General features: G+C 39.8%; 1 protein-coding gene across 2 annotated transcripts in view; it reads right to left on the bottom strand.

Moving 5' to 3' along the window:
- The window catches only part of LOC137182847 (zinc finger protein 469), a 198,436-nt gene that overhangs the window by 179,526 nt on the left and 5,525 nt on the right, over window positions 1-13,385 (bottom strand). The gene's annotated exons all lie outside the window — the stretch shown is intronic.

Here is a 13,385-nt window from a genome sequence, read left to right as displayed (position 1 = left end):
AAAACATCAACATACTTATCCAGTGGTGACTCATATTGCCACACTATATGAACCGACGGTATGGCTGCAAACACACACACATGCATGTGCACAGATATGCATCAGTCACAGGCTAATATAGTTTCCACAGTGGATGAGAGCTGATGCTGGCACAGATTCATCACGGCTGGAGTACAACACAGACCTGTCCAAACAACATGTTCAACCTCGCCCAAGATAAGCAGGACGGAGCAAATCTCTACACAAAAGACACAAAGCTGAATGCATTAGCATGACAAATCTAACAAAACACCAAGGTGCTCCTCTTAGCAGGTCTTTGCTCAGCCTATGATTACCTTTCTCTTTAAGACTTTAGATCTAAAATCAAGCCCATTAGTAGCCTAGTAAAAATGTGTGCGGTGGCATTTCAGTGACGCACTCAAAGCCGTTTGGTTTTAGAGGTCACATTTCTCAGTTTAAAAAACAATCAATCAGCACCCAGTAGAGTGAAACATTACTGTATCCAGTTACCAGGAGTGAAACTCTAGACCTGGACAAACGTCTAACACATGCAGACAGGAAAACACTAACGCATCCTAAGACAGAATGAAAAAGACATGCTCACATTCACTTTAACAAAACCTTTACACCAGTGCCTCTCCCATTTTGTCATGCCCACACACACACACACACATGCACACAGACAAATAGTGGCAATCAGTGAGTGGATGTCAGCCCCCAGACAGGAACTGCTCCCAGCATTTGTAGCGCAGCTCATAAATCACTGAACTCCATTGGAGTAATGATCCATTGAGAAGGAGAGGTGAAACTCGCCTGTAAAATACAGTGGCCCTTTCAAAGACCACACCGCAGCATTCAAAGCTCTACCTCCTGTCTGGCAGTGCTGTCATTAACACAATTACCACTGTGCACAGCTTTGACAAAACCTCAACACACAGAAGCAGTGTACCAATCAACCTCTCTGGACTCTCAGGACAGAGGTTGCAATACTTACCCTGCTTAAAAATTGCAATTGGGAGCTTCTAGTTGCTGTATCTGTGATGTATCATTATTATTTTGTTTCTTCCTTATGCACATACCAAGGAAAAGGTACCAAAAAAAAAGTATTTCTCACATTTTAGCAGGAATACTGTGTTACTGAGATAACACAGTTTCAGTTTGGGTTCATCTTAAATGCAACTCAATCTATTATTGTTGTTGGCACTAGTAGTGTGTTAAAATGTCTGGTGAAAATCAGATGGGACTCCAAATACACAAATTTTCAATCTGATCATTAATAAAACTGGCCTGAGATAACACACTAGTGACACACTAGTTTCAATGTTTCCCTTATTTTATCATTAAGGACATTTCTGCAATGAATAACAGACAGTCAAATTAAATTTGAGCAACTCCTTGTTTTCTAAGGAAATCTTAAGGGAAGCAGGAAGGAAAATATTTCCTTATGATGCTTTATATGTGGCCAGGCACTTTTGTGTTCAATAAAGTGAGTGAGAGAGAACTTGAGGCCTGAAGGAAGTAGATCCCAAGACTGATCTAGAGCCTGGTGCTCACATTTTTCAGATTTCCTCCATGTTAATATCATCAATTATGTATTTACCTGCAATCTGCAGGCTATCTGGTTTGCACAGGACAAGAGGGGCACATCCTACCTGGTAGCAATTTAGAGATTCAGATGAATTAGCATACAATCAGCTCTTTGAGGGCTAATCAGAAAATCTGAGTCAAAGGTGAAGTTCAACAAGGGATGTTATAGGGATAATTTATCCATGATGGCATATCAATGATTGTTTCCAAACACTTGCCAATTAGAGCAATACATTATCACCATCAACATGCCTTCAGTGTTTTTAAAACACATATAACAGCATACTTACGACCTATAAGTCAATCATCATCATCTCTATTTATCAAAACAATTTCAGCATATCATCACTACTATCCCACTGCCCCCTAATGGCTGGACCCGGCATCACAGACCACCACTGTTGAATAACAGCGTACCAGCCTCTCCTGTGTAGAGCACTCAGGAGGGTTGTGGAGTTGTGTGTGAAGCTGCCTGCTGGTAAAATTTATCAAGAGCTTCTCTAAATTCCCTGTGCAACATGAATGTGCTAATGACTTGCACAGAGTGAATAGACTAAGTTTGCATTCCCTAACCAAAATTATGAGCAGAGTAACAAGTGGAAGGTTCATAGGTATATTGCCATGTTGCTTTAATATTATTATTCCAGTAGAATGGTAATGAATGACAAAGGCCTTGGTAAAAGTCTGGAAAGAACAAGAGTATGTATAGAGTATGTTCCCCATTACAGGCTAAAAAAATCAGCTTTCCAAGAGGGCTCATGTCAGCGTTTACCCTCTGCATTTTATATTCTCTTCTCATTCTAAGCACTCTCAATAAATTCCCTCTTTCTTTAGACCTTATTCTACTGCTTTTGCTATGGAGAGAAATAAGTCTCAATGGTGACAAGTATATGTTTGATGATACACATGATGATCAGAATCCTCCTGTCCACACACAAATACTTCCCAATATATTAAGAAAATATCAATAAACTTAAATATAAGTGTATTTCAAACTATCCAACCTTCATCTAATAAATTTGAAATGTTTCCTGCATATATTATTGTTGAGACATTAATATTATATTTCATTTTAAAACATAATTTAGGAAAGTTTTTGCATTCATTGACAATTGCAAACATTGACAATATTGTAATACCCTCTGATCCATAAATGTATGTTGTGTTTAGAAGTTGGTGGTAATCTGCAACATCCAGATTCAGTCTGGTAGAATTTCAAAAACAGAAAATATGCGTGTTTTCTGTTACATGTATTAGTCAACATAATGTTTCGTAAATAAGCTGTGGCCATGACAGAATGAGAAATAAGGACATTAAGTGCCTACTTCTGCGGTGGAAGACTCTTATGTGCTGACCACTTCTCTAAAGCTACAGGTTTTTTAGCTGGACACTGAGTCAACCAAACTTCTGATGAGAAGATTTGTTGACAGACTGTTAGCTATGGAGTTTTTTCACTGAGGTTGATATTAGGAGTCTTCTTGGTCATCCTTAAAGGTGCACTGTGTAAGATTTAGTGGCATCTAACAGAACAGACTCAGCAGAAATGGAATATTATATTCATAAGTATGTTTTAATTAATGTATAATCCCATTAAAATAAGAATCATTGTGTTTTTTGTTACCTTAGAATGAGCCATTTATATTTATACAGGAGCGGGTCCTCTTCCACAGAAGCCACCATGTTGCACCACCATGTTTCTACAGTAGCCCAGAGCAGACAAACCAAACACTGGCTCTAGAGAGGGCCTTTAAAATCGACCATTAAAACCTACACACTGGACCTTTAATGAACATTGTTTTGCCATTTTTAGATGAAAAGCCATTATGGCTAAAGCAGATTGTACTAGCTTGAGAAGTAAAGGCTGTGAGGACATCTTAAGTTATTTATATTGTATTCAGCAAGTCAGCATCCAGGCAACAGAATTCCAATGTGTAATGTTAGCTAGCTAGATTAAAATGCTATCATACTTACTGTAAGAGCTTTATCCACCTCCCAGTACTGTAGATCAAAACCACAATAAGCAACAGTTCATAACAGGAAATTGCACTTTTCATAATCTTCTTGAGTGTGAGTGGCCGACAATCAGTCATTGTTTTTATGGAGCATTAATCATGTATATTAATACATATATTCAGTAAGCTCCAAACACTCCTTACTTCGGTGTAAATCTATCTCCTCCTCATCAGTCTGAAGCTTCTCCAGAAGTATCATATTTACAGATTTATTGATAAAGGGATGTTTTTTATAACAAATTCAACATCAGTATCAACAACAGAGAAGTGGATTACGCCAAATGACTTTTAAAGTTTCTGTGGAGTAACGGATGTTTTGTTATGATTTTTGCTGCAGAGAAACAGCAAACTTTTACAGTGGGTGGGCATTTAATACTCAAATCTCTAATATTCAATAGAAAGATTTGTTATAAGTGGTAAGTAGTGTTTCCTTTTCTTTTACAAACATATCTAAAGATTCACCTAAACTATTACACCCAAAAAAATAATAATAATTACTTCCCTGTTGTGTAATATTTGACATTTATAAATTTGGGTACACATGCGATTCAAAAGCAATATTATTAATACATGCCCAAATAGTTCTGCATTTACTGTCTGTGTTTCTGTATGAGCAGTATCTCTTTCTGCAGCTGCTCTCTACTGCTTGGTATCACTCTCCTATCAGAGACAAGAGTAGACAAAACAGTCATTTGTTCATTTGTTACCGTGCGTGTGTGTGTGGGGAGGGGGGGGGGTTATGGGCAACATAGGCGGCTGCCTAGGGTGCCACCCAGAGGGAGGTGCCAAAAATGCACCCAAGAAAAAAACAAAAGGGATATAACAAGCCAATTTCACAATGCGCCAGAACAACCTGCGGTTAACATGCTCCCGGCACCCACATCATATGCACTGGCACTCTTCATGGCGCCTGCCCACAGCATTGATATGTTTTGGTTTTAAAGTATGTCATGTGAAAATTTTCAGTTATTAGTCGTGTATTTGTTTCAAAATAATCTACACATTGTGAGGCTGTATTTGTATTTATGTTGATATGATTATTCATGAATCTTTTCCAAACAATCGGCACATTTCTGTGAAGGGGGGGGCGCCTGGGGTGAAGCTCGCCTAGGGCACCACATGTGCTAAGGCGTGAAAGAATTACACACCGCTGGCTGATTGAAGCACTCTGTTAATAATGTTTGATGAAATAAAGATGAGTTGTGCGGCTGGGCAGAGGGAAGAGGGTACACACATACATTGGAATGAAAGACAAACACACAACTGGAGGGCACCCATGAAATTACTAATAAATAAAAGCTAAGAAGATCCCAATAAAGCAACTCTCATATTCCCAATGTCCCTTCCCACCCCATGAGAAAGTTCACCATGAAAGAGTAGGATTGCTTCAGTGCAAGAGCTTCTTGGACACACTTCAATAGTCAGACAAAAACCTTAATATCTCTTGCAAGATAAACACTGCAATGATGCAAAACAATACTAATGAATCAGGAATATGACAATGGAACAGCCCACCCCAACTATTGCAGCGGTAAGCAAAAAGCATGCCAAGCAAATTACACTGGGATCACTGTTCAGTCTAAAAAAAAAAAAAAAAAAAAAGACACTTGTGGACTTGCAAGATGCACAGCAACAGCTAATGAACTAAATATGATTTCCATGTTCAACATCAAAATAATATCAGAATGTTTTGGAATACTACATAAAGAAATGGTAACCGCGCTGTGTCAATCAAACTCAAGAGCTCCACAAAGAGCCAAAGAGCCAATGAAAACACAGTGGCTCAAAGTGATGACTCTTACTGTTTGCTCTGAATCTGTGCCCACACTATCAATTGGAGGAGGGGCATCTGTTCTTAAAAAAAAAGGTTTGAACACTGTTTTTCATTTATTCATGGATTTACTTCAGGACAAAAACATATCCAGTAGAGCAGTACGGAACAGTATAAAAACAGACGCCAGAATTTTACAGCTTACTAAAAACAGCAAAATATTTGGTGGTCCTGAGATTTGGAGACATGCAAGGAAAGGATGTACATACTTGTGAGTGCTTACAAGCTCTTTTGAATCAGCTTTCATTTGAGAAACATGAAAAGTCTGCTCTCCTCCTAGCCTCCAGAATACAGTGATACATTTGTGAAAATGCTGACAATGACTCATATTACAGAACAGCTAGGCACCCCATCTTAAATCCAACTGAACTCAGCCCAGCTGGATAGTGACAATCTGTGATTTATATCTTGTTGAGTTTGACAAAAGAGTCATAAACATGACAAAAATTAATTGAAACCTGAAAAGAAAATTCAAAACATTTTTAAAATGGATTTTCAAGGACAAATCTCAATCACCTGACATAGCGATGTGGCTTATGGAATAATAATTAGCGTACTCGTGTTTCAGGGGGGGGGGCTTCATTAATCTGGATTCAACACTGGCGCAAGCAGGAGTATGAGCTGTGTCCTGTTTTGGTCATAAAACAAATTAAGTTTAGGGTTAAAAAGTCAAGGCCAGCACTGGAATGTCTATACAACACTTTACCACTTTACTTTACCACCAAATGAAAGCACCATAAATATGTCACTTCTTCCAAAAGAATATCATCTGCTTTCACTTTTCTGACTTGCTGTGATTAGTTTTCTAGGAGAGGGATCCCCTCCGTGGACTAACTTCGGATTAACTAAAAAATTGAAATATTTGTGCAAAAGAAACAAGGACATACCCAGTCAACATGATGCTCATGTTCATGAGGGTACTCCAGGACATCTCAGAGCTACAGTGGTCGAATATAACAACCACATGTGGAAGACATTGTGGGCAATTGCAGTACAGTAGTTGAGACACTTACAAGCTATGCAATATGTACACAGGAAAAGCCACAGCGTGCATCTCGGTCTAAAGGAGGGTGGGAGCGTATGAGTGCTGGGTTAGGGTAAACAAGGGTTTGGGTAAAACGTGCTTCTCAGAGCCAAAAGCCAGAACTGATTAGCCTGAGAGACACGTGACACACATGAAATAGATGACTAACAGGTGGCGGTGAGAACACAACAAAACAGGCAAAAACAAAGATGACTTTTGCAGCTTTTCAGCAGTTTATTCATCTTACAGACCTGTTGCTGAGGACTATGTGATTGAAAATGAGTTTCAATGATCGTTTAAGAGTCTGTGTGTGCTGGATGGAAAGTGTCACAGGTGAATGTCACATGTTTGTAGATGCACAGTCATGTATGATCCTTATCGGATTGTCTGCAGCATGTTTGTGCATTGAAACAAACGCTGCTTGTTTATAACCATTGTGGTCTTGCCATGTAAATATTCATAGAGGCAAACGGAAAGTCATCCACAAAACGACTTTCCAGTCAGACCCTCGAGCCACACTGATTGAATCTAAATTTATAATGACAAGACAACTGCACATGCCACAATACAAACGCAGCATGTGTTCTGAAAAGGCATTATCTTGTTTCATGCACATGTTTTAAATCTAGGTGGACTGGCTGTGCTCAGTGTGTAGTATTGGAAAGCTGTTATTTTCAAAATGCCCACAAGCCTCCTTTTTCAGGGTCCATGTGCTGCACAGTGTAACTTTCCCTGACCAAACACTGGGACGTATATCTGCAACACGACAGAAGAGATTAGGTTCAGCACAAAAACTAGCTGCATACGAGAGGATGCTCTGCTGCTCTCTAGCACTGTACCAGTGCAGAACAGTGACACTCAAGCCAAAAAAAACACTGCCAAAGCCTGTCAAACACTTGGTTCTTATCAAATCATTGTGAACATCACTCTCAGGTTACCATGAACTGTGGAGGCAAAAAGATATAGCCTTCAGGCTTTTTTTTCACACCCAGGAAATCAAATATCTTAGCCTCCTTCAGTCAGTTTGGGTGACGGTGTTCACACGCTTGTCTCGGCTGGCTGGGTAATTGCTGAGCACTGTTATCTGAGAATGGAGCTGTTCACTGAGCGGAAAGTTCTCTGAGCAATTTCTGCAGGATTGCAATCAAAAATATATGTGATATTCCCAGGGTTAACTATGTAACCTAACAAAATAGTAACAGGCCAAACAAAAAAGTTGTGCCAACAAATGTTCTGAATTATGAGAGAAAAAAGGATTATAACAAAGAAAAGCACTGATTGTGGATTATGGCACGGGTATGCAATGTTTCTTTGCACCTCTCTTAGCCTAGATTATTTTAGAATTATGCATACATGAAAAAAAAACTGAAAAACTGATTCACTCCCTTATCCAAAAAGAAAAGATGCCACAAATCAAAGTATGGTAATCCAAATTGATCTCCTTTACAGGCCTCTTCATCTCTAAAGTTTGGGGTCTCCTTCACCACTGTCGCATCTGTCTTCCCCACCACCAACAGGAGGGCTAGCCAGAAAGACGAGCCGAATAAATTGCCAAACAGTTTGTCTGTCATCTGATCATACTGCAAGTCTCTTTTCAGTGGAAAATGTTGGTGAGACTGTTTTCATGTGTTCACGAACGCTCACAGCTGTTTTCCCCATTTCTCCTGTGCTTTTCCCGACACAGATCATTTGGGCAGATGTACACTCCACCTGGGGTAGAACTTACAACGAAATCCCCCCTGTGCAAATTATGGATATCAAAACATATCCTGTCTTTAAGAACTATTACGTGAAGGGCTTTACTGAATTCACTCAAACAACGTCATTCCATCAAATACACCCTAATCACTGGGTAATCCACATTTGCCAGAAGCTAAACACTAACATATACACTGTATGGAGTACATGTTTACATATATATGTGGTGGAAGCATCTGCTCTATACATCCCTGTGATCCAATATTCTTTCATCAGTACCAAGCCAGCCTGAGGATGTGTCTGCCCAAATCCCCTTCTTTCCTCATTCTGCCCTGCATGCCCCTCTATCCTCCCACAGATCCCCAAACAGTCCTCACATTATCCCACTACCCACCCACCTCTTCATCAGCAAGCTTCTGTGTCCCCTCCACTGATGCGTCCAGGGGGACCCAATGACTGTCTAAGCCCATTAGGGGGCTCCTGATTCCCCCCCCACACACGCCAACAGATACTACAGCCTTGTGTGGGCCTGTGGAGCCTGGGGCCTGACATGTGGAAGCAATCACTGCAGAGAGAGATGAAATGATATATAGAACTAATACAGAGATGGATCAGTAATGAGCAAGATCTTATGTCTAATCAAAATACATTCACTCAGCACAAAGCAGTGACTTCAGAAGTCTGGTTGCATGTCTCAGAGTGGAGGCCCTGGTCGGTAATGACCTGGATCAGATATCTTATCATAATACATACTGTAGATGTGAGTGCCTCCATTATAAATATTAACCAAAACTACTGTTCACAAAGAAAATGTGAGCACTCCTCTAATGCAACTTTTTAATCAAATATAAAATATAAAGCATTTGTAAAGAGCTTCATTTGAGTAATTTCAAAAGATGCCTATTTAACAAGTGTTCTTCTCCAAGTTACACCTCAATATCTGACCCAGGCCAATAGACCCACTCACAGCATGTCTGGCATACGCTTCAGGATGACTCTTTGGTAGGAGTTTAGTTCAGCTGAATTAAATGCTCAGATTACACACAATCATACTGAGCTGCACATTATTGGGCTGGAATAGCTGATTCAATTTTTGATTGGGTTACATGTTGGTGAAATACTCTTTATTTGTTAAGCTCTGTGTCACATCTGTATCTTCTCTTTTTTATTACGAGAAGAGCAATGTAGAAAATATTTAGACAGTTTACATGAGCTGTTTAGTATCTTATCTATCTGCCAAGCCTTTTTCTGGGGGGGGGGAGGTCAAACTTGAGTTTCCCATTTTGTTTTAATTCTTAATGATTTATAACTTTTTATTGCTTACGATTATTGAAAGCTAAATCTAAATAGGCTGAATAAAGGATTCTTTGCTTCCGGCAAGCGGATTTGATACTGGATAGATATTAGATAAAATGCAGCTGGACCAAAGTAATACATGTTGTAAAAGTGTCAAGTCCCAGAGAGATCTGTTACAGTTGCCTCTTTCATGACAAATCTGATACCTACTGTATATCAGTAATAGAAATACATCCCCTTTATTTTGCAAATCAACTTCTAAACAAGGACCCTTGGTGCTGTCAGACACTCTTACCACGACACCCAGCGATTCTTATCCCCCCCTTTGGAGGCATGCATCACTGCTTGCCTGGCAGACATCTCAGAGTAGATGTCTAGGCACCACCTAAAGCTCAACCTGGACAAGACTGAGCTTGTGTTCTTTTGGGAAAAAATTGACAATATTGTGTTGGTGCCAACTCGGACAGCAAGGCACCTGGGTGCAACCCTGGATGATGAACTGTCGTTCTCACCAAACATCACAGCAGTAGCCTGTTCCTGTAGGTCCATTTCTCACTAGGGAGGCGGCCCAGGTGCTCATCCAGGCGCTAGTCCAGAATGCTGCTGCCCACCTGGTATTCAACCTTCTCAAGTTTTCCCACACCACTCCTCTTCTCTGTGTTTTTAATTGTTTTTGGATAACAATGGTATATCAGGCTTTGGATACACACAATACTTGTAAGTAGGATCTATTCATTGTTTGTTTGTCTCTGCACATGAGATTGGTTGAATCCACCTTTTCACATTGTACCTCAACATCTCACCATAGCATTTCCATCTTCCACATAAATAAATAAAATAATGTAAATCTCTAACAAACATTTAGCTGTTTATTTGGGAGGGTTGCAACTTTTTCAATAATGTTGACATTTCAAGAGTTTGACATTTTCAATAATCTCTAATCTCTCTCAACAGTATTTGGTGTGTTATGTTTTTACCATAGATAAAAGCAGCCACAGGGCATGTCAGGTTAAGGTGTACCATCTGTTCTTCTGTTTTTATATCAATTCATTCTTTCTGTTGAACCACACCAACTACCTGATGTGCAGGTGCTCTTGCTCCTTCGTACCCAAGCTTTGCAATGTTTGGCTGGAAGGTATCTGCACACACACATGTTTTTAACTGTTGAGAAAGATCTATATGAGATCAGTGGGGGATCCTGGAAAACAGTGCAAAGAGTGGGATCATTCCTCAGAATATCTATCATTTGTACAATATGTTTTATATGTTAAACTAATTATTTTACCTAGTGGTAAAGAAACTGTGTGAGCTTTTCGTTGCCTTATTTTTGTTTTTACATCATATCTCTCCAGTGTTTATATCTTTGGTTTTCATTGTAAAGGACCCCAAGTTGACAAGAGTCTGTATATTGCTTGACCCGTTTTATTGTTTGACTGACTGGAGTGAAAGGTGAACCAAGGCTAATTTCATGCTGACTGAACTCATAGTTTACTTGATGGAAATCCGTAGAATATTTTCCACTTACAAAAAGAAACAATCAGAGCAGTCACATATCAGCTCCAATGACCATCTGCTCATCTTGAGTCTACTGGCTTACTCACTCTTTTGCAAAAAATGCAATGTTTTCATAGTAGGAAACGCAGGAGAGTAATATAGACAGACAATACCTGCAACCCGCACTAAAACACACATACACACACACACACACACACACACACACACACACACACACACAGTACAGTGCACATGCACACATTCTCAGGAATCCCATGTCATGTTTCTGTCAATATATCTTCAGGTAGCACTCTCTGCATCGTAAACTAGGAATGTTTCTGAGACAAAGAGACAAAGAGTGAGTCAGCTCAGTAATCTTCCATCTCCATTCATCTCCCGCACACATTTGCAATCATCTCTTCGACAGCAATTGATCCTTACACGACATCAATGAGCTTTGTGACCCAGCTTTTATAAATGAGTTCAGCAATTACAACCTGAACAAATAATTTACCACCCACCGTCTGATTCCACCTCAGGATATATTCATCATTCGTTTAATGTCAGGCTGTTAATCATTGAAGTTTCTGTGCATGTGTTTACAGCGTTGTTGAGGAGAAGAGAAGAAGACAGGATGAGTGATGGCAGTATTTCCTCAAATAGTGGCCGGGGCCTTTATTTACCTCAACTGCAGAGGGTACGAGGCCTTTATTGGAAGCAGGTTTATATTAGAGAGAGACCTTTTTTTCTATTTCCCTCTGTTTGATAAGTATATTTATTCATTTTAGTACAAAGCCTAATTGTTTTCTGATTTGCTTGTCTTTTATTTGAGGAAATATAGTAGATCAGGCTCTGTGTGGTACCACAGTTGGAAATAGGGGTTAATAAAGATATTGGTCTGATATATGAGGTTCAATTGACAGGATCTTTAATAAATTTAACATGTCGACTGTGTCTCCAAAGCGGGAAAAAAAAGAAATATTGTTGAATATTTTTGGCATGATAAGTCCACATGATTCATTACATTGAGTACATCTGCACTGTGTTGAGATTGGATTTCTTTTAGTGCATTTTAAACCAGTTTTGCAGGTTAACAACAACCCACAAATGATAGTGAAAAATTTATGGAGGGGATATTTCAGAGGTTAGTCAAGTCAGGAAAGAAGAAAGTGCTTCAACCAATATTTCAGAAAAAAAAGACATAAACAATAAAATATGTTTGGCCGGCCTAGTTAGAGAATAACACATACACAAAAACAGGAAATCTTAAATGTGACATTTAAGAATGTGTGAGTGAGTGCATGCATGCATACGTGCATGTCTGATGTGTGCATGCGTGAGTGTGTACGTGCATGTGTGTGTGTTTGTTTTGTTACCAAACTCCTCTACCTAATGATCATGTGATCAAGAAGAGCTGAACCAGATGGTGGAGAATTAGTCCCAAAAATGAATGCTCTCTCTCACTCTCTCTCTCCCACACACACACACACATACACCACAACAACAAGCACCTATGGTATCACTTAAGCCATTACTGCAGAGCTTTAACGCTACAGTAACACATAACAATAATTTTTGATATCCCACACTATTACTCTATTCACAATTCACAAATTTACAATCCAATCAAATGTATTATGTTCACAGAAATAAACAGAAACTGTGTTTCAGCAGGACTTTGAAACCATCTCGCTGATGCTAAGCTGCCTTTTGCCCTTACAACGAACTAACTGACTGTGAGTTCACTCAGTGCAGGCTCTGGACTTTTGTTAATCCTTCATGTTTACATCTGATTTCTCCCTGGGCCTTCTGAGGGCCACTGCCAGCCACACTCACTTCATCACGTTACACAGCAGTGACAACATGGCCTATGGGTGTTTCCTGATCTTGCCTCTCACTCTCTAATTGTGCTAAACTATTGCTGCGCCAAGACACAGCTGGGTACAACAACATTCACCTCATTTTCTTTGGCTGATGTATGGTTGAGCTGAGTGGTGCATGCGGGGCGCATCCCTGAAATGAAAAGGTTCTTGTTCAGTGCTGATTGCGATGATAATTTTAAGAGCTGGGAGTCGACGGACGGAGCCCCCTTTTTCTCCTCTTCTCCCTTTTCTTCACTTGCATCATAACCATGGCACAACCCCGAGCCACTGTCCGTCAAAGAAGACCAGACTCTGATTGGACCTGAACACCAACAGCTCAGCCAAAAAGGACAGCCTGTGCTGCGAGGATCACATCACATCCTTTTCCCTGTGTTTTTCAGCTAAAAACAGTGCATGTGATTTATTTCACTGTGTGAGATTTAACGAGGATCTGCTTCTAGTTTTCTCTCCTCTTGGTTTTGCCACACACTTTCTGGAGGTCATTAAGGAAAATGAAGAGAATGACATGACGTGATGGGCTGCAGAAGAGGCATGAAGCTGCTGAGAAATAGACAGCATGT

This window comes from Thunnus thynnus, chromosome 5, assembly GCF_963924715.1.
Source record: "Thunnus thynnus chromosome 5, fThuThy2.1, whole genome shotgun sequence".
NCBI lineage: Eukaryota > Metazoa > Chordata > Actinopteri > Scombriformes > Scombridae > Thunnus > Thunnus thynnus.
This window is presented reverse-complemented; position numbering and strand designations above follow the sequence as displayed.